Source organism: Euphorbia lathyris, chromosome 3 (genome assembly GCF_963576675.1).
Source record: "Euphorbia lathyris chromosome 3, ddEupLath1.1, whole genome shotgun sequence".
Taxonomy (NCBI): Eukaryota; Viridiplantae; Streptophyta; class Magnoliopsida; order Malpighiales; family Euphorbiaceae; genus Euphorbia; species Euphorbia lathyris.
The window spans coordinates 4,811,249-4,833,428 of NC_088912.1; the positions used below are offsets into that span (position 1 = coordinate 4,811,249).

Genomic DNA, 22,180 nt, shown 5'->3' on the forward strand with positions numbered 1-22,180 from the left:
CTTAGTAAACAACAATAACTCTCTATAAATACACATGACTCTTTGTGAAACAATACAACTCTTGATAAATACAGAAATGACTCATGGATAATACACTGAACTAAATTAAAGACTATTAATTATAAGTTTATTATTTCAACAAAATTTAGATTGCTTCTCTAGTTAGGTTATTTAATATTTATGTCTTGCATTTGAATTGCAACGTTTGCAGCAAAGGGAGTTGCAAGCAAAAATTTGACAAACCTAGTATGTTCTCGATATAGTGTGGTTAAAGTCACTATTTATAGCTTGTAAAGAATTGGTTACTCTTGTTATAGATTCAATTAAATGCTTTTGAAACATTTTGTTGATTTTATGTCATTTTACCTTTGACAAATGCAGGGGAAGAAGACAACATTTGAACACTATGAGTAAAGTTAGGGGAAGATTATGTAATAGCATCAACTACATTGTTGTGAACATAAGAAAATTAAAAATGAACTAATACTTCACTTATAAATTTTTTATGCTCATAGGGATGCAATTGATGCTATTTTAATTTATTTCGAGGGTTGAATATATATAATTTAGAACCCTTTATTCTTGTAGTGAAATTTTCACTGTTATCATGATCAAGTTTCTCATTACTTCCATGAAACGTCAAATTACTACTAGCAAGGGTTTTCACAACACATATAATTCTTTTGAAAACTTCTCGGCAAAACTTTTTCTCTTTCTTGATAGCATTTTGATTAGAAGAATAAATTGTCAATTTTTTCTTTATCCTTGTTTCTGCCTCCATCCAATCTATTATACTATTAAGGTGATCAATGCTCATTTCATACTCATTAAGACTAGAATAAATATTTTTCCACTCACTATATCTAATAGTTCCTGTTGTTAAAGGACTTGACATTATTCTTTCTCTTTTGAACAAAACACAACAAAAGCAAAACACCTTATCTTTCTTCGGGGAGTAGCTAGTTATGATCTATCAAGTTTTCTCCATTCCGTAGAGATAGAATGTAGTGTTTATTACTAAAACTTCTATTTTGTTCATTAGTAGGATACACTTCATCTATAACTATTATTGGCCCCTTGTCTACTAAAAAATCAATTTTTCTTTGAGGCATATTAATCTCCCAATTTACAGGATCAATTAAGTCATTTAAATTTTCTCCATTCATATCCATATTTTCATCCAAAGGTTTATCTCTAACTATATTCTTAAGATTATCCATTAAATCTTCATCGATAATGTTCACATGATTCAAATTCTCATCATTAACAACTATATTCTCAGGCAAAATTTCATCAACATGTGAGGAGTTTAAATTTTCATCATCAATAGATATGTTATCGATAACATTTTCATCAATTGGGGCATTCACTACTAAATTTGGCAATATATTAGTAGGTTTCACATACATATTTATGGATTTCATTAGAGATCGAGTGAGTTTACTCGTCATTATACTAACAACACTTACAAAATAATGATAATTATGATAATCAAAACATGGAATATCAATAGTAATGACTCCACCTAACAACAACTTCAAGATAGCTTATGCGATTACAAAGGATGAGACCGAGTCGAGCTATGGTTGGGTCATGGAGAGGTTGAGAAATTTTATCTGGTTTGATGTGAACCGGACAGTTATTTTGACTGATAGAGAAATGGGGTTGATGAGGTCTGTTAAAGAGGTTTTTTCTAGATTCTGCACACGTACCTGACATATAAAGAAGGATGTAGAAAATAAGGTCTACAAACTCATGGGTAAAGACATGAAATTTGCAACGCAATTCGAGAATCGAAGATGGAAATAAAATAATACAATCCCTAACAGTAGATGAATTTGAGTTTCATATGGCGAAGATGAAGGATTCAATGAGAATGCTAGGTCATGTGATAACTTATGTTGAGAAGTTCATTGTTGCATGGATGAAAAATTTCCTACATTTTGACAACACAACTACATGTAGAGTGGATAATGAACACACTTCTTTAAAGAGATGGTTGAATTCCTCCAATGGAGCCCTTAATAATGTTTAGACGAAAGTTCACAACAAAATTGAATTGCAAGTAATCAAGATAAGGTATACCTTTATTCCATTTTGTTACTATTATTATTATATTTGTATTTATTAATATATATTTTTGACTGTTACTACATTTTTATTCGTATCAGGGGTAATCTTAAGTCTTCAAGACAGCGTAAACCTGTATTGCACACCGGATTTCCATTAAACTACCTAACATGCAAAGTGTCCCACTACTATATGGAGTTGATCAGTGCTGAATAGTGCGTATGAAAACGTTCAGTCATGAAGTGGATTAACGTTGTGGTCAAAAGTTAAGAACCTCTTATCAGACCACTTGTGCATGCGAGTTGAGCTGAGGGGAAATATCACGTACCCGAGTTAGTATTTCTAGGATACACACATTTTGGAAGACACTGGTCATTGGTTATTCTGCCACTACTGACAATGTCGGGTATGTTGATGAGACTAAGGATCGGGAATACTTTCACTCTCTTATTGAGGAGGTCGATAAAAGTGACCCAACTTTTATGCACAATATTTCTCAATCTATACACAATCAACTTCATCCGGACCAAGCTAAATATTGTGAACTGGAAATAAAAAATGTTGTGTGAGGACGACCGAAGGGGAGTTTATCAACCCAACGTTTGCGGAGTGCATGTGAGTACCATGACAGACGTCGTGGATGTGCTTAGTCTTCTAGTTCATCTCGGAGTCGTGGACGTAGCTCTTCATCACCTGCCTAGAATATCCGCTCAACTTATAATATTTACTATTATTTTTAATTTGCATACTCATGTTTGGATAGAATCATTGCTTACTTCAAGATAGTTGTGTTCTTTTATTGTTTCCATCCACTTCTTTTAATAGGTTAATGTTTCTTTTATGTTTGTGTTCCTTTATTGTTTCCATCCACTTATTGTTTATTGATTATTTATTTTTAGTATTATTTCTGGTAATATTTTTACTGTTATTTTTACAACATTGAATGTTTATTAAGTCTAAAATTATATTATTACAGGTACCAATGAGACTGCAGTTGATATTTCAGATTAAACAAATTCAGACAAAAATCGTTGAAATAATTAAGCCCTATATTGAATCATATCTGGACGTCATAGGCGATTGTAACCGCGGGTTCCAGACCGAGTATTCGGCAATAAAATTCTAAAGTGAATAATAAAAAAAGTCTAAAGATAAAATTCACACACAAAGTAGTAGAGATAGAGCCTAAAAAACAATATGGATAATGTCCAAAAAATGGATACCAACTTTTTCTAACTCTAATGGTTGAAGTTGTTTTTTTTAAATGAAAAATTATAGAATCTTCCTATGTCATGCATTAGAGATTCTCTAAACTCTTTGGTTAGGCTAAAGAAGTTGAGTCCATTAGAACTCTAAACTATTAAAATCATCAATCTAACTAAACAAAAATCATCAATTGAATCTTCGTCCTATACTAAAATCAGAAATTGAGACTATTTGATATAGATTGTAATAATCTCTGTATTGGTCCAAACCTGAGTTTGAGAAAGAGAGTGTGAAACTATTCAATCGAATGAGTTTCGATAAGGCCTCAGTTGATGATTTTTGTTTAAAATAGAGACTCAATTGATAATTTAGACCCGATTGATGATTTTGATAGTTTAATATCTTAATTGATATAGAAACCTTAGTTTGAGGAGCCAAATGAGTATTGTACCCTACTATTTTATCTTATTTCAAATATTATAGTCAAATAAATTAATTTTTTACAAAAGAAAAAATATTAAAAAACCGGAGTCAATTCTGGTCCGGTTGGACCTTTAGATCATGGATTAGTCCCAATTTTTGTTGGATTTTGCATTTTCAGGAATTCAATAGATTTGGATTGGAAGTCTGTCTAGTTCCTGGTTCGAGAGATCCGATTGGCTAATCCGGACAGTCTCAGAACACAAGACGAGCATTTGGATGCGAATTAAAAAAATAATAATCAGTCACCTACTCGTTGATTTGCTAACAAGTCGTCCATGCTGGCGATCCGTAGTTAAAAAATCAACCAATCAGATTACCATGACAAGGATGGAGAAGTTACATTTTCAGTTATCTGGGATTTTGGTGCTCCACTTTCAACCGACCTACAACGTTCCTCTATCGTCTCTCTCCCTATATAAAGCCCCTCATTTTACTTTTCCATTTTTGTAATTCCTTACTTTGTTTGATATCGCAACTTTAGAAATGTTCTCTTCTTATTTTGAAAGTGAAATGGCTCGTACTAAGCAAACTGCTCGTAAATGCACCGGTAGAAAGAGGCTCCCAGGAAGCAACTCGCAACAAAGGTATGTGTTAGATAGATGCTTAATTGGAGTTAGGAATGGAAATGCTTTGTTTAGAGATCTGTTTAATTGCCTTTTTTTTGGGTGAGTTTAGGATTTATGTTTCAATACATGTATACTTCTCTATTTATCAATTTCATACAGGTTGCTAGGTTATCGGCTCCTCCAACTACTGTTAGAGGACGACTCAAGAGACCATATCGATACCATCCTGGAACTGTGGCTCTCCGGTATGCTATCCCTGTAACTTCAATTCTATTCTTTTGTTGTAATTAATACCGATCTCATGGAATCTATTTGTTTGATGAATTTACCAGAGAAATCAGAAAGTATCAAAAGAGCACTGATCTTTTGATCCGTAAAATGCCATTTCAGAGGCTTGTTCGTGAAATTGCTCAACATTACAAAGTCAATAATCCAATTTTTGTTATGAATTGTTAATAAATTGGGGGAAAGGAAACCTGTTGGTGATGAATATTTTTGTTGATTTATGGCAGAATGATTTGAGGTTCCAGTGCCATGCAGTGCTTGCCTTCACGAGGCTGCGGAGGCTTACTTGGTTGGTGTGTTTGAGGATACTAATCTTTGCGCTATTCATGCGAAGCGGGTAACGATAATGCCTAAGGACATCCAACTTGCTAGGCGGATCCGTAGTGAACGTCTCTAGGTTTTCTTTGTGTTTGGTGTTTTGGTTAAGCAGCAGAGATAGTTTAGGCGATTGGTTTTATGTTTTTTAGAATTTGTGTTTGTGTTGTATAAAAGTTAGCATATCATCTGCATACAGGAGGTGTGAAGGAAAGTTCATGCTATGACCATAATTCATAGGAGTGAACCTACCTTCTCTTTCTAATTTGGAAATCCACCTAGTAAAAAAATCTTCTGCAATTCCAAATAAGATTGGAGATAGCGGATCGCCCTGCCGGACACCGCAAGAACAGCCAAAATAACCTTTTAGATTACCTCCTAGGAGAACTGAGATTTTAGCTGACGATAGAAGATTCAGAATCCAATCCCGAAAAGCTAAAGAGAAACCAAAAGCTTCCATTACTGCTAGTAGAAAATTCCAATCCAGTGTATCAAATGCCTTTTTAATGTCAATCTTAAGGGCCATGTTCCCCCATAACATTTTTTCGCAAGCATATTGAACCCCTCAGACGCAGCAGCTATCCATTAGTGAATGTTCCTACCCTGAACAAATCTGAATTGATTTACAGACACTATTTTCGCATCAATAAGAGACAACCTGTCAGCCAGAATCTTAGAAATAATTTTGCAGCTGAAATTACCCATCACAATAGGTCGGAATTGAGAAATAACAGTTGCTTCGTTCAACTTTGGAATAAGAGCCATTAGATTGGAGTTCATACCAGGGAGGACGTAGCCTGAGTTGAAGAAACTAGTAACCATGCTGCAGACATCCTGGCCAATGATATCCCAGAACTCGTGGTAGAAAAGGCCGCCAAAGCCATCTGGACCCAGCGTGCTGTCACCATTTAGGCTAAAAATGGCAGCTTTAATTTCTACAGCAGAAGGGCGCTTAGTGAGGGAGTAATTGTTCGTTTCTGTGACAAGGTTGGGGATCACTTCACCAATTAGACTCAAATCGACAGGATTGTTTTACCGGTGAATAGAGCTGAATAATAATCAACAACATAGTGTGCCATTGTATTCTTGCTAGTGGTACGCACCCCCTCAATTGTAAGAGCATCGAGAGTTGATTGGATCTTCCTCAGTTTTGCGCAACAGTGGAAGAAAGAGGAATTACGGTCCCCCGCCTTCAGCCATTTAACACGGCTTTGATCCTTAAAAAGGAGTTCCTGTCTGTGAAGTTACAAGTCTAGTTCCTCTTGCGCCAGATTATGTCGACAATTTCTATCTGGATTCATTCCCAGGTCAGAAATGTCAAGTTGTATATTAGCAAGTCTAGTTTTAGCTTCAGCAATGTTGTCAAACACCCTCCCAAAGACATTTCGGTTCCAGCCCCTTAAAATTTGGCGCAACGATTTCAATTTGTGTGTAAGAAGCTGGGCGAGCGGCAAGGATAAATGCGAATGGGACCAATGCTCAGAAATTACCTTTCGGATTGAATTATGAGTTAATCACATGGTGAGGAACCTGAATCGAGCCCTGCTGGTGACTCCCGAGGTGCAACTGATAATCAGGGGATAGTGATCAGATCTGTGCCGGGCAAGGGCAGAACCTGTGATGCGATCCCAAGAATCCACAAAATTCTCATTAACTAATGCCCTGTCAAGACGACATTCAACATGATCAGCGCCTTGACGACCATTAGTCCATGTAAACTGATTACCCGTGGTGTTAACCTCAACAAGGCCACCATTATCTATGAAATTTCTAAAATCTAGGCAGAAACTTCTAGAGGGGCATCTCCCTATTTTCTCATGTGAACCAGTAATGGCATTAAAATCTCCCAACACTAACCATTTATTATCAGAGGTAAAATTCAATAGCGAAGACCAAAGCTCCCATCGGGTTATAGCTGTTGAGCGATTTCCGCAAGTGCACGGTATATGCTTGTAGTAATAAAAGATATCGATCCCACAGGGAACGTTTTTTAACAAAACTTATTTACAATCGGTTAAATTTACTTTAAGGTTTATAATATGGAAAATCGTTTAATCGGTTTTTGGTTTTGAAATTGCTAGAATGAGAAAAATGTTAGGAAATATTATGATTTAAGAATGAATTTGCAAGATAGGAACTTTTAGTACTTTTTAGAAAAGTAAACGAATGTATTCGTTTGCATTAAGCAAAGAAAACAACTTTAAACTTTGTACGAATTATAAAGATGAAATAAATGACGGAACCTCTAATTAATTGGCTTTGAACATGACAAAACCCTTTCGGGATAGTTGCCCTTAATCAAATTAAAACTCTTTCGAGATAATAATTTGCCTAAGTGTTCAACAAAGTTTCCTTGTAAAGATTTTGGATTAAATATGTTTTAATGAAAACACCAGCAGTCACTTTAGTGGATTGGTTACCATAAGTGCTGCATAAAAATCTATCGAATAGAACGGACTTTATTAGATGAAATATAAATTGATACAAGTTTACAGAGAACATGGAGCATGGAAACATTCGACGGCTTGCAAGTGAACGGGTTGATCAATCCTTTCCTTGGGTTTCGTTAGAGTTTGTCAGGCTCAGGGGCGGATCCTCTACTCAATCTTCTCGTTGAATCTTCGTAATAGAGACTGGGTTGGTCTACTACCAAAATGAAAACTAAACTGGAAAAATGACTAAACGTTACTAAACTTGTTATTATTGAATAAACAATGTGTGTACAACATATTGCTTTTTACAGAATCGAAATCTAACTTCTGAATCACTTGATTCAGAATTTCTGCATAAATTCTATACTAATCTCTTTTTTCTACATATCTTCAACTTTCCATCAACTCTTTATTTATAGATGTTGAAGAGTCTTGATTGAAGTGTCGTGTCCATTGTGAAGGATCGTGTCCGTTGCGAAGGATCGTGTCCGTTGTGAAAGGACGTCTTTATCCACCCGAACGATCGCGTGTCGTCGAAAACGAAAGTGTGTAACTAGGCTTCTAAAATCTCCTGCTCGTACCGAGAATCTTAAATTCTCTACCGAGAATGGGGGAGCATCAATTGGTCTTCAAACGAAGGAAGGAGAAGCTGGGGAACGCGTGTCGCGACCGTGAATTTGGGGGCCGCGGTCGCAGCACGGAACGTTTTTTGGTTTTTCATCTTTCGTTCGCGTCCTCGATTTGGCGTTATTAATTTCTGTCGTCTTCGACTCCTATTGTAGGGTTTTTCTTCTGTTTTTGAGCTCTTTTCGTTCCTATTTGGATTTTTACCAAATATTTATGTACCTTACAAGAAAGAAACATATTCGAGAGTAAAAGCTTCCTAAACAGTTATAAATAGCATAAATTCGTAGCAATATTGATGTAATTAATAATGATATTTTAGGTATATTTTGGGCTTAACAAATCTCCACACTTAATCTTTTGCTAGTCCCGAGCAAAATTTCACTGAATTTATTCTCTAACTAATCTCTTTATGAAAATAAAACATATATCTCTGTATTACCTTTTGAATTAGTTAAGCCGAAAAGACTAGCTTCGCATGGCAAATTTATACGCAAAACATTAAACTAACTTAGTATAATATACGATATATCATTCGTCTTGTATTTCCAATTTTGAATTGAAGCATTCGGGACGATATAAGCACGCATGTTATTGAGTCTTTCGTCTCAAGGCATTTCAAAGCACAAAATTTCCTTTCCCAAACCTAAACTAATATATGAAATATATTAAATATTTAAATAAGTACTTGGGTTAATTATTTACTTAGTTACGCCCGAGATAAGGGTGGTCTTGATCGTAACTTTATACGTATTTTATTGCTTTGTGTTTGCTTAAGAGGTACCGACCATGCCATGGGTGGACGCAATCGTTACTTTAAACTTATACACGCTTATAATTTTTGCTTTTAACGTTCCTTCCATACCTCGATTGTGATTAGGGTGGTCGCAACCGTGGCCAAAATAAACGGTACTTAATTATTCTTCCCTTTCATACCTCGATTGTGATAAGGTTGGTCTCAATCGTGGCCAAAAGTTAAGAATTCAACTAATTGATTAATTAATATGAATTATAAAATTGAATTGTAAATTGGAAAAAAGAAAGATAGCACATTCATCCTATATTGACTTAAAATTCAACATGTATTATGGCTAAAGTTTCCTTAAAAACTTCAATTGGGGTTAATGTAAGACGAAATTAAACCGAGCTAAAATTGTTAGTTCAATTTAATGCTTATAAACCTAATTGAAAACTTAAAATAAGATTTATTGTATCATGAATTGCATGATATAAAATAGAAATTGAAATAAAGAATTTATTAACTTAAATACATTCACTCGAGACAATTTTACTTAAAATCGTATCGGAGATTTATGAAAAATTTTGAAAAATATTACCCGTATACGTATAGAAATATTCTTTCTAACGAAAATGATAACCTAAAAATAATCATAAGTTAAAATATTTTTAAACATGTGAAAATATAAAGTTTTATAAAAATAATGATGAATAAATTGTGTTGCAATATATATGTTGCATTAACATAAAAAAAGTGTTGCTTAAAAATTATTTATTCTTATTCGTTGCATAAAAATTTATTCGTACTAAAAAAAAATGATATATGCAATTTCCGCAAAAATCCATAATGATATTTTTTCGTTTTGCAAAATAATATCTTTGTTGCATTTATTCGTATACGTATAGAAATTGATATATGTATGTCTCCTCCCACACTTAAATTGGACCATGTCCTCATTGGTGCAAAAATAATGGAGAAAACACAAAAAATAAATACGAAATAAGGCATACGAAACAAAGATGGAAATAGTAGCAAATTAAACATTCAACATAAAATTAAAAAGAGAAAATGTACCAAACATAGGAAAATGAAAATTGTACCAAATTATAACAAGATGGAAATAAATTGAAAGAAAACAACCTATTCTTGAGGTGGGGAATCCGGAGGTGTAGGTGAAGTCTCCACATTTCGGCGGTGGAAAAAGGAAAGCATCCGATGCCGAGTCGATCTATGCTCACGCCTCAAAAGGTTGAGGTTGTCATTCATCACCATATTATTATCTACCAAATCATCAATTCTCAAGTTCATTTGACGATTGTTGGAATTGATTTGGTTCAAAATCCTCTGCAAATCCACCGGATCATCCGCTTGAGGTGCTTGGGGTTGTGGTTGAGCTTGGGGTTCATCTTCTTCTCCTACCGCCTCTCCGCCGCCTTCGGTACCTGCAAATTGAGAACTTGAAGCGCCACCACCCATAGTGCCACGAAGGTGGGAAATACGGGAGGCATACGAAATAAAGACGGGGGGACCTTGTGGAAGCAATAAATGAGCTCGCTCAAGAGCCGAGATGTCCAAAAGTGGAACATACCCACGGCAGGTGGACATGTCAAAATCAGCCAATTCACCCCGAGCTCCCAACACAATAGCGGTGATAAAATTACAAAGAGGGATCTGAATGGTAGTAGCCCTCGAAGCACGGAACAAATTATCGAACATTATGCCAATGCTATCAATCCTCAAACCTTTAAACAAGCTATCCAAAACATATAAATCCCGAACCTGAACCTTTGAACTCTCAACACACCCAAACAAGGAGAAACTCAAAAATTTGTGAAAGAAGAACACACAATTGTCCTTAATCAACTTGCTTGAAGTGTTCTTAGAATTAAAATAGTCTTGGTCCGAAAGAGTTTGCCAAACCGCATCATTATCAAAATCTTTAAGCTTATCATAAAAATTCGAGGTAGGGAAACCAAACATATTTCCCATTGCATCATAATCAATGGTGTATGTGATACCATTATTCCTAAAAGAGATTGAGGTTTTCTTCTTACTCATGGTCAAAGTGACCAAAATTCCACCACATATTCATTAATACGCGGAAAACGCATATTAACGAATTCTTGCCAACCCAACGCCTCAATAAAAGCATCAATTCGAGTAGAGAAATTCAATGTTCTTACCGAATGGAAGTCTAAGAAGTGCATACCACAAATTGGCGGTCGGCTTGTGAAAAATGTTTGAAACGAGCGGCTTCTTCCTCCGAAGCGATGTCAAAATAAGCTCCACATTGAACCCGAAGGCGATTAGCTTCCGTAACAGCGGGCTTGTTACCAACACGTTTAGTCCTAACCATGGTGATGGTGTTTAGTGTTTTTAGGGTTTGAGAAGAAGAAGAAGAAGAAAAAGGAATTGAGAGAAAGAGTAAAGCTTGAAGATGAGTTTGGGGTTTGGAATATGGAAGTGATTGAATAGAAAAGAGGATAGAAATTGAAGTGAATAAATTAGGAAGAGTAAAAGTAGATTTTTGGGGAAGAGTTTGGAGTAAGGGATTGGGTAAAAATAGAGGTGATGTGAGATATGTGGAAGAGGTAGGGTTATATAGGGTGATTAGGTGAATGTATAGGTAGAATAGGAATAGGAATAGGCAAAAATATTGGCAAAATCGGAATCAATAGGGCATAAATCACGCGTGTCGCGACCGCGATTAGCAAAGCCGCGGCCGCGGCACGCGATTTTCAGGGAATTTTGCCCCTCAAATTCGTCCATAGTTGCTACTCATACCGAGAATTGGTCAAAATGGCTTATTTGGGTGCCTTTTGACATGGTTTGTGCAATTTTGTTGATGATTTGGTTCCTGAACTTAATATAAAGTGTCCATGCACTTAAAAACTAAAATAAATGACATTAATTGCAAGGAAAACCAAAGGTTTAACCTTAATAAATTGAATTAAAGTGTAATAAATTGGTTTATGAATAATTAATGAAACTTAAATGTTCATTGATGCATATAAGTTAAGAGAATCATATTAAGTGCATAATAAGTGCATATAAATATATATTAATTATAGGAACTTAGTCAATTGAATGAATTAATGTTTTAAACTTCAATTTTGTGAAAATTGGATTAAGTGTGAATATATGTGTTAATTAAGAAAACCATGATTTGTTCAATATTATAGATTTTATATAGATTTAACCATGATTATATGAGAAATGTAATAAAACATATATCTAACCTTGTAAAAAAAAATAGTAAATGAACTAAAATGAAATAGAACTTTATTGAACAAAACAAACTATAAAAGCAAAGAATAAAATGAAATAATACAAAAACACACAAAATATTTACAAAAAGAAAACCTATAAACCTAAACTATTCTATATACTCATCCCTATCAAGTGGGATATTTCTGGCCTTAATACGATCAATTTGAAACTGCACGAAAGTTTCACGTTCCGGTGCAGACAGAAAGTGAGGCCCTTCTCGAAAGACACGTTTTACAAGTCCTTCGTGCTCGAGAAACTCATAGTCAATTGTCGGGAAGAATTCATCATCACTACAGGGAACATCAATGGTACCCTTTGTACCGAGAATTATTCCACAGATTATATTGCCGAACCCAATCTTCTTATCCTTGGATCGAGAAGCGGCGACAAGACCCTCCATCAAAATCTTTGAAGAATCTACTGCATTTCCCTGGAATATATCTCCAAGGACATAGAGATCTGTGTCACGGACCACACTACTGAACGTGCGACCGAATAAACTGTGACACAAGAATTTGTGCAGATACAGCATGGAGTTGGAGCGAAAAGAGTGATTATAGGCGAGTTTTGAATTGAATCGCCAGAATCCATTGAGCATTCTCCAAATGTCCATGTCTCGTCCAGGATGACGTTTGATTGTATCCCTCGGGGGAAAACCAAACCAAGCATGCAACTCGAGATAACCGAAAGTAAAGATTTCGCCTTCTCGACGAAAACTGAGACGTACCCGTCGTTTATTAGTGAAACGCATGGTACAGAAGAATTCGAGTATCCAGTCGCCTATTATTGGAAATCGCATTTGGGCGAATTTTGTCCACCCTAGGCGTTCCATATAGCGGCTCATGTCATCAGTAATGCCTAATTGGCTGTTAAGAAATTCATCCATATACAACATTCCGGTGAAGAATTTGTAACGGTGATTCCAATAACGCCTACCTTCATCGTGATTGAAGATAGGAAAAGGCGCCCCATATCGCTTGGATAAGTTTGGGCATTTATTGCTTGAGGCGGCCTTGTGCCTTGAAGTTTTGTATTTGGTAGGCATGGTGGTTGTTTGAATGAAACAAAGTTGCTGGTACTGAATAGAAAAATGGTATTTTGAAGAAATCAGAGTTCTGATAAAGATAAAAAGAATTGTAACAGAACTTGAATCCTCTAGGATTAATTTATAAGAGTTTTAGATGAAAGGAGGTGTTGTTTTAATCATGAAAAGGTATAAAATGACACCTTTCGGGAATGAAGAAACTTAAGGTTTCAGTTGTCAAGAGGTTTGTTGAAAGGTTTAGGTTGATTCAGACCTGAGTGTGCAGGAATTTCGCGTGTCGCGACCGAGAATAGCAAAGCCGCGGTCGCGACAGGCTGATTTTCTTGCGGAAATCGGGCGTCGAAAGCCATGTCCTGATTCACGGTAGAGAATTTATAATTCTCGGTAAGTTCAGAGAAAATCTAACCTATTTGGACAAATCTGAAAAATAGAATTCTCGGCAGAGAATTCCAAATTCTCGGCAGAGAATTGCCTGAAACTTCAATTTCATTCTAATTTCCTAAAATTAATTCTAAAATCATGAAATAAACATATTTTATGCATATAAATCATAACATAAAGGCATCTAATCACAAAAAATTGACATTTGAAAAATAAAATAAAATAAAAATAAAATAAAATAAAATGAACAAAAATATAAAAAGAAAACAAAATAAACTGTGATCGAAAAACTGAGTGATTTATACGTCAGAAAATCTTGTTACGAACGAAATTTCTAGTTGTGAAATATTTTCGTAATAGATTTTACATCGATTACCATTAACTTTGAAACGAATTCCGTTAGGACCTTCCAGTTCTAAAGAACCATAATCGAATGTTTTGACGACTAAATATGGTCCTATCCATCTGGACTTAAGTTTTCCTGGAAATAAACGAAGTCGTGAATTAAATAACAGCACTTTATCCCCAACATTAAAGTGTTTGACTTTAATTTTGGCATCGTGCCATTTTTTCACTTTTTCTTTATAAATTTTTGCATTTTCGTAAGATAGATGGCGTAACTCATCTAACTCATTTAAATCGAGCAAATGTTTCTTACCTGCTTGTCGTAAATCAAAGTTTAGTTCCCTAATAGCCCAATAGGCTTTATGTTCTAATTCGACTGGCAAATGACATGCCTTCCCATACACTAAGCGGTATGGAGTCATACCTATTGGTGTTTTAAATGCAGTACAGTATGCCCATAACGCATTATTTAGTTTACACGACCAATCTTTTCTTGAGGATGAAACTGTTTTCTCTAGAATCCATTTGAGTTCTCTATTTGATATCTCCGCCTGACCATTTGACTGAGGATGGTATGGCGTTGATACGCGGTGGCGTACTCCATATTTTTTCATAAGCGTTTCAAAACTTCGGTTTATAAAATGAGCACCACCATCACTAACGATGACTGTTGGACAACCAAATCTACAAAATATATCGTCAAGAAAATTAACGACAACTTTAGAATCGCTCGTCGGGGTTGCAATTGCTTCAACCCACTTTGAAACATAATCAACGGCGACTAATATGTAAGTTTTACCATTAGAAGGGGGAAAAGGTCCTATGAAATCTATTCCCCACATATCGAAGACTTCAACTTCTAATATGGTTGTGAGGGGCTTCTCATCTTTCCTTACTAGATTTCCTGTTCTTTGGCACTTATCACAACGAGTAATAAATGAACGAACGTCTTTAAACATCGTAGGCCAAAAGAAACCACATTCAAATATTCTAGCTGCTGTTTTGGTAGCTCCATTACGTCCTCCATAAGAGCTAGAATGACATTCCGACATTATGGATTCATATTCATTTTCACCAACGCATCTCCTAATTATCCCGTCACCACAAGTTTTGAACAGAAAAGGATCTTCCCAAAAATACTGTTTAATGTCGAAGAAAAATTTCTTCTTTTGTTGGAAATTTAATCCTTCCGGAACAATATTGGCTGCAAGATAATTAGCAATATCTGCATACCAGGGTGACATGACGCTTTTCATTTGATAGAGATGTTCATCAGGGAAATCATCTCGTATACCGTTAGTTTCACCCATCTAATTAGACGTGGTTTTGCATCCTTCTTAGCAAATAAATATCTTAATGCTGCATGATCAGTGTAAATAATAACTTTCGAACCTAACAAGTATGACCTAAACTTATCACATGCAAAAACTACAGCTAACATTTCTTTCTCAGTTGTGGTGTAGTTTAATTGTGCACCGGAAAGTGTGTGACTTGCATAATAAATGACATGAAGTTTCTTATCCTTCCTTTGTCCTAAAACACATCCGACAGCTAAGTCACTTGCATCACACATAATTTCAAATGGTAAATCCCAATCGGGTTTAGCAATAACAGGTGCACTGACTAAAGCTGTTTTTAATGTTTCGAAAGCTTTAACGCAATCTTCATTAAAATCAAAGGTAGAATCTTTCAAGAGTAGATTAGTGAGTGGTTTGGAAATTACAGAAAAATTCTTAATAAATCTTCTGTAAAAACCGACATGTCCTAAAAATGATCTTACTCCCTTAACAGTAGTTGGAGGGGGTAGTTTCTCTATTACTGAAGTTTTTGCTCTGTCCACTTCTAATCCTTTTTCAGATATTTTGTGACCTAAAACAATTCCTTCGTCAACCATGAAATGACATTTTTCCCAGTTTAATACCAAATTTGTTTCTTCACACCTAGACAAAACTTTATCCAAGTTTTCTAGGCACGAATCAAAGGAATCTCCATAAACTGAAAAATCGTCCATAAAAACTTCCATGATATCTTCAATGAAATCATTAAAAATTGCAGTCATACAACGTTGAAATGTCGCAGGTGCGTTACATAGACCAAAGGGCATTCTCCTATATGCAAATGTTCCGTAAGGACATGTGAATGTTGTTTTATCTTGGTCATCCGGGTAAATGTATATTTGAAAGAATCCGGAGTAACCATCTAGAAAACAGTAGAAAGCGTGACCAGCTATCCTTTCGATCATTTGATCAATGAAAGGAAGAGGAAAAATGATCTTTCCTAGTTGCCTTATTTAAATTTCTATAATCTATACAAACCCTCCAACCAGTGGTGGTTCGTGTAGGTATTAATTCACCTTCTTCATTCCTTACAACTGTTATGCCTCCCTTTTTAGGTACACAATGGATTGGACTAACCCATTCACTATCCGAGATAGGGTAGATGATTCCATTGTCCAGAAGTTTAGTAATCTCATTTTTTACTACTTCTTTCATATTCGGATTTAGGCGTCTTTGCCTATCCGCTTTAGGTGGCTTATCTTCTTCTAAGTGAATTATGTGCATTACGATGCTCGGATTAATACCTTTTAAGTCTGAAATTTGCCAACCCATACTTCCTATCCTATTTCTAACAACTTCTTTCAATTTCTCTTCTTGGACTTGTGTTAATTTGTTAGAGATAATAATAGGTAGAGAATCGCCTTCGCCTAAGAAAGCGTACCTCAAATGACTTGGTAATTCTTTAAGTTCTAATTTAGGTGGAACTATAATTGAAGGCGAAACTGGTCCATCTTCTTGAATCAAAGGTTCTGGTTCCTTATCTTCTAGTTCCTCACTCATTATAGGTTCTATTATTTCTTCTTTTTTGAACAATGTCATTTACACATTCTTCAATTAAATCAAGTTTCATACAAGCGAAATCCTCCATAGGATATTTCATTGCTTGATTCATATCAAACTCAATCTTATCATCTCCTATTCTTAAAACTACTTTCCCTTCCGACACATCAACTAGAGCACGTCCCGTGTTCATGAACGGTCTACCGAAGATTAGCGGACAATTTACGTCATAAGCAAAATCTAAAATAACGAAATCGGTAGGAAAAATAAATTTGTCAACTTTAACTAAAACATCCTCAATTATACCGTATGGTCTTTTAGTGGTTTGATCCGCTAATTGCAAAACCATATTGGTACGTTTGATGTCTTCTTCTAAGCCTAACTTATTAAAAATAGATAATGGCATCAAGTTAATGTTTGCTCCTAAATCACAAAGACAACTGGGAAATTCAATATCTCCCAATTTACACGGAATGGTAAAACATCCGGGATCCTTGAGTTTTGTGGGCAAATTACTTGACACAATTGAACTACAATCTTCAGTTAGCGAAATGGATGAAATTCCTTCCCAACTGATTTTCTTCGAAATTAAATCTTTGAGGAATTTACCATAATTGAGAATTTGTGTAATCGCATCCATAAATGTTAAATTAATATGCAAATTCTTAAGTTTGTCTAAAAAGGTTAAAAGTTGTTTGTCATAGTCCTTATTGCGGACTTTGTGTGGAAAAGGTGGTTTGGGTACAAAAGTTTTTGTACTAGAGTCAATTGGTGCATCTTTTTGTTTTAATGTATCTTCTTTGGGCTTTGATAAATCAGTTCCAGGTAAAGTTGAACTTCCGGACATTTCCGGGCCTAAGTAATTTTTCCCTGAACGAAGAGTGATAGCCTTAACATGCTCTTTCGGATTTTCTTCCGTATGGCTTGGAAGACTTCCCTCTTTGCGAGATGGAATTGATTTAGCGAGTTGTCCAATTTGAATCTCCAAATTATGGATGCTAGATGATTGGTTTTTAATAAGCTGGTCGAATTTATTCTCGATCCGTTTAAAACCATCATCGTGATTACTTATTTTTCCGCTCATAGCATCAATAAATTTGTCGATTTTAGAAGATAAAGTGCTAATCGTGTCTCTGGATTGATTTTGATAATTAGCAGTAGCATTATTATTATTATTATCTCTCCAGTTAAAGTTAGGATGATTTCTCCATCCAGGATTATATGTATTGGAATAAGGGTTATTATTTTGGTTTTGCCCTTGGACAAAATTTACCTGTTCAATTTCACTCATACCTTCGTAATCCACATCTATTTGGATTGGCTTACCATTAGAATCACACGGTGCCATAAACCTATCAATTTTGTGCGATAAGGCAGAAAATTGGGCTTGCAACATCGCTACTGAATCAAGATTCATTATACCTTTAACTGATGAAGTAGTTGAGGATGATGGTTTCGCTGATGGTACGTGTCCACGTTCCGCGGGCCACATACTGCTGTTGATTGCCATTTCCTCCAAAAGTTCTCTTGCTTGGGCAGATGTTTTCTTCATGAATAACCCTCCAGACATAGCGTCCAATGAACCTCTAGTTGTAGGATTTAGTCCATTATAAAATGTTTGCATTAAAAGTTCAGCGGGCAATTGGTGGTGTGGGCATAAATGTTGAAGTTCTTTAAAACGTTCCCAAGCCTCATAAAGAGTTTCATTATCATTTTGAGAAAAAGATGTTAACTCTTTAATGACTCTTGCGGTTTTTGCTAAAGGAAATTTTTTTGATAAAAATGCTTGGGCTAATTGCTCCAAAGTCTCAATTGATGCGGCTGGCATAGAAGTTAACCATTCTTTGGATCGATCCTTCAAGGTAAAAGGAAAAAGACGAAGTTTGATTGCTTCTGCAGTTACATCAGTAATTTTAAAAGTGTCACAAATTTCTAAGAAATTTGTCAAATGGGTATTAGGATTTTCGTTAGGTAACCCGTAAAACGTTACATTATTTTGCAACATATTAAGCAACGCAGGCTTAATTTCAAAATGATGTGCATTAATTTGGGGTCTAACTATACTGTTTGTTACACCGGCCACTCCTGGCCTAGTGTAATCCATAAGTGTGGCCATAACTTCTGGCTCGATAATTTTAGTTTTTATTGGGGTTTTGTTTTTCTTTTTCTTTTCTTTCTTGTTCTTTTTAAGAGTTCTTTCAATTTCTAGGTCAATAGGATCTGGTGACGTGCCCGAACTTCGAGAACTGTGCATGAACTTGAAATTTCGCACGAACCGAAACTACCTACAAAACAGAATTTGAAAAATAAATATGTTAGTAATTGAAAATAATTAAAAATATAAAAGTTTGAATAAGTATGAATAAACCTAGATTCGTAATAAAACACGAAAAATTTAAAATTTTGTCAAAAATTTTGGCGTTCCCCGGCAACGGCGCCAAAACTTGTTGAGCGATTTCCGCAAGTGCACGGTATACGCTTGTAGTAATAAAAGATATCGATCCCACAGGGAACGTTTTTTAACAAAACTTATTTACAATCGGTTAAATTTACTTTAAGGTTTATAATATGGAAAATCGTTTAATCGGTTTTTGGTTTTGAAATTGCTAGAATGAGAAGAATGTTAGAAAATATTCTGATTTAAGAATGAATTTGCAAGATAGGAACTTTTAGTACTTTTTAGAAAAGTAAATGAATGTATTCGTTTGCATTAAGCAAAGAAAACAACTTTAAACTTTGTACGAATTATAAAGATGAAATAAATGACGGAACCTCTAATTAATTGGCATTGAACATGACAAAACCCTTTCGGGATAGTTGCCCTTAATCAAATTAAAACTCTTTCGAGATAATAATTTGCCTAAGTGTTCAACAAAGTTTCCTTGTAAAGATTTTGGATTAAATATGTTTTAATGAAAACACCAGCAGTCACTTTAGTGGATTGGTTACCATAAGTGCTGCATAAAAATCTATCGAATAGAACAGACTTTATTAGATGAAATATAAATTGATACAAGTTTACAGAGAACATGGAGCATGGAAACATTCGACGGCTTGCAAGTGAACAGGTTGATCAATCCTTTCCTTGGGTTTCGTTAGAGTTTGTCAGGCTCAGGGGCGGATCCTCTACTCAATCTTCTCGTTGAATCTTCGTAATAGAGACTAGGTCGGTCTACTACCAAAATGAAAACTAAACTGGAACAATGACTAAACGTTACTAAACTTGTTATTATTGAATAAACAATGTGTGTACAGCATATTGCTTTTTACAGAATCGAAATCTAACTTCTGAATCACTTGATTCGGAATTTCTGCATAAATTCTATACTAATCTCTTTTTTCTACATATCTTCAACTCTCCATCAACTCTTTATTTATAGATGTTGAAGAGTCTTGATTGAAGTGTCGTGTCCGTTGTGAAGGATCGTGTCCGTTGCGAAGGATCGTGTCCGTTGTGAAAGGACGTCTTTATCCACCCGAACGATCGCGTGTCGTCGAAAACGAAAGTGTGTAACTAGGCTTCTAAAATCTCCTGCTCGTACCGAGAATCTTAAATTCTCTACCGAGAATGGGGGAGCATCAATTGGTCTTCAAACGAAGGAAGGAGAAGTTGGGGAACGCGTGCCGCGACCGTGAATTTGGGGGCCGCGGTCGCGGCACGGAACGTTTTTTGGTTTTTCAGCTTTCGTTCGCGTCCTCGATTTGGCGTTATTAATTTCTGTCGTCTTCGACTCCTTTTGTAGGGTTTTTCTTCTGTTTTCGAGCTCTTTTCGTTCCTATTTGGATTTTACCAAATATTTATGTACCTTACAAGAAAGAAACATATTCGAGAGTAAAAGCTTCCTAAACAGTTATAAATAGCATAAATTCGTAGCAATATTGATGTAATTAATAATGATATTATAGGTATATTTTGGGCTTAACAATAGCCGAGGTGCTACCATAGACAAAGAACAAAAGAAAGTCATTACCATGAGATGTGTAACTGATCGTGGTGTGCTGATCCTGGGAACTGAGCAGCAGAGGCATTGAAGGAATGCCGATTTTGGTGAGTAACCATAAAGAGCCACAATTATTTGAGCAACTAATTTTAGATTGAGCGAAAGCCAGAAACAGTGATGAATCTTATCAAACTGAACCATTTGTTCTGCAATACATAAAATATCCGGATGATTAACATTACATAATAGACGAAGCGCACGCTGGGTGCGGGGATTACTGAGTCCCCTGCAATTCCAATACATTACGATCATAGATAACGGATAGGAGGCCTACTTTGCCTTTTGGCGCGAGCTTCACTGATAGTTAAAGTGGAAGAAGATTTTTTCTTCTTGACACTTCTTTCTATCCAAGGAGATTCGTCTGTGCCAGCCGGGATAGTCACTGTGTCTTTCCATATTTTTCTGACCCATTCCACATCCCCAGGGATGTCCATCACATGTTTAGGTATGGATTCGTGAAGCTGAATCTGCCCTTGGTCCTCAAACTCAGACACGACTCTGCTATCCTGTGTCTGATGCTGCCCTTGTCCGTGAAGCTGAATCTGCCCTTGATTCTCAATATCAGTCGCTGCTCTGTTTTCATGTGTCTGTTGCTGCCCTTGCCCCTGCTATTTGTATTTAGATTCGGGCCTACTGCCGTCGTCACTGAAATCCCCCCATTTCCTGGTATCTGCCCCTACATCCCGGTTTTCTGACTCATGTACGACCATTTGCAGATTATCTATATTGTAAGAGGAAGCGTTAGCTTCGTTTGGCGCAGAGTTACTTGTAGAAGCTTTGGGCTCTTCTTTTCTATGTTGGGGGGCCTACACAGGTTGTTTTCCATCTCGGTGTTGGGGTTTGGTATGCTAAGTAGAGCCATTCTTACCGTATTGTGCGGCTGTGTGTCCAATGTTAGCACAGATAGAACATATAGCATGCAAATGTTCATAATCAATATACACCCATTGTTTTCTAACATCAGTATCAACCCGAATCTTGGATTGGATGTCCTTTGACAAATCAACATCAATTAATACCCTGGCATAATGCCCAAACTCACCATTAACAGTATTGTGGTCAAAACGTACTGGGACTCCCACCCCATGGGTAATACTACCAAGGATACGGGAGTCCCAAAATTCCCATGGAAGGTTATAGAAACGAACCCATACCTGTGCTGATGAACACTTATGCGAGTCTGGGTTAAATTCGGGAGTCTAAGGTGTGAATCTCATAATTCCAAGCTTAAGTAGGATGGCTCCAAGACTCCATACTAATTGCAAAGTAGCTGCAGTGGGCATAATTATATGAAAGAAGCCCTTATCGAGGGATATGAGTTTCCAATCCATAGTCCTTTGCCATTTTGGTTCAATTTGTGTTTAAGCTCGGGGTGCTTCCAGGGTCTCTCCCCCTTCGACATCGTCAATCTCCTAATAACCGAGTGCTCAAAGGATTTCATTCGCTCTTCGTAAATCGCTTGCTGAATTCTGATAGCTTTGAAGCCACCTTCCTCAAAGACCAGCAGGCTCGTTGGCGATGGAATAGAGATCAGGTTGATGGCTTTGCTAACCACTGAAGCAAAGTTTGGAGGCTGCGTTT

General features: G+C 36.0%; 1 non-coding gene and 1 pseudogene across 1 annotated transcript; both read left to right on the forward strand.

The window, feature by feature from the left end:
- Positions 1–4,269: 4,269 nt before the first annotated feature.
- LOC136223319 (histone H3.3-like) lies at positions 4,270–5,007 on the forward strand (annotated as a pseudogene).
- Positions 5,008–18,238: 13,231 nt separating this feature from the next.
- LOC136225013 (small nucleolar RNA R71) lies at positions 18,239–18,345 on the forward strand. Its single transcript, XR_010686753.1, has one exon. It is a non-coding gene; the product is annotated as a small nucleolar RNA R71 (small nucleolar RNA).
- Positions 18,346–22,180: the final 3,835 nt, after the last annotated feature.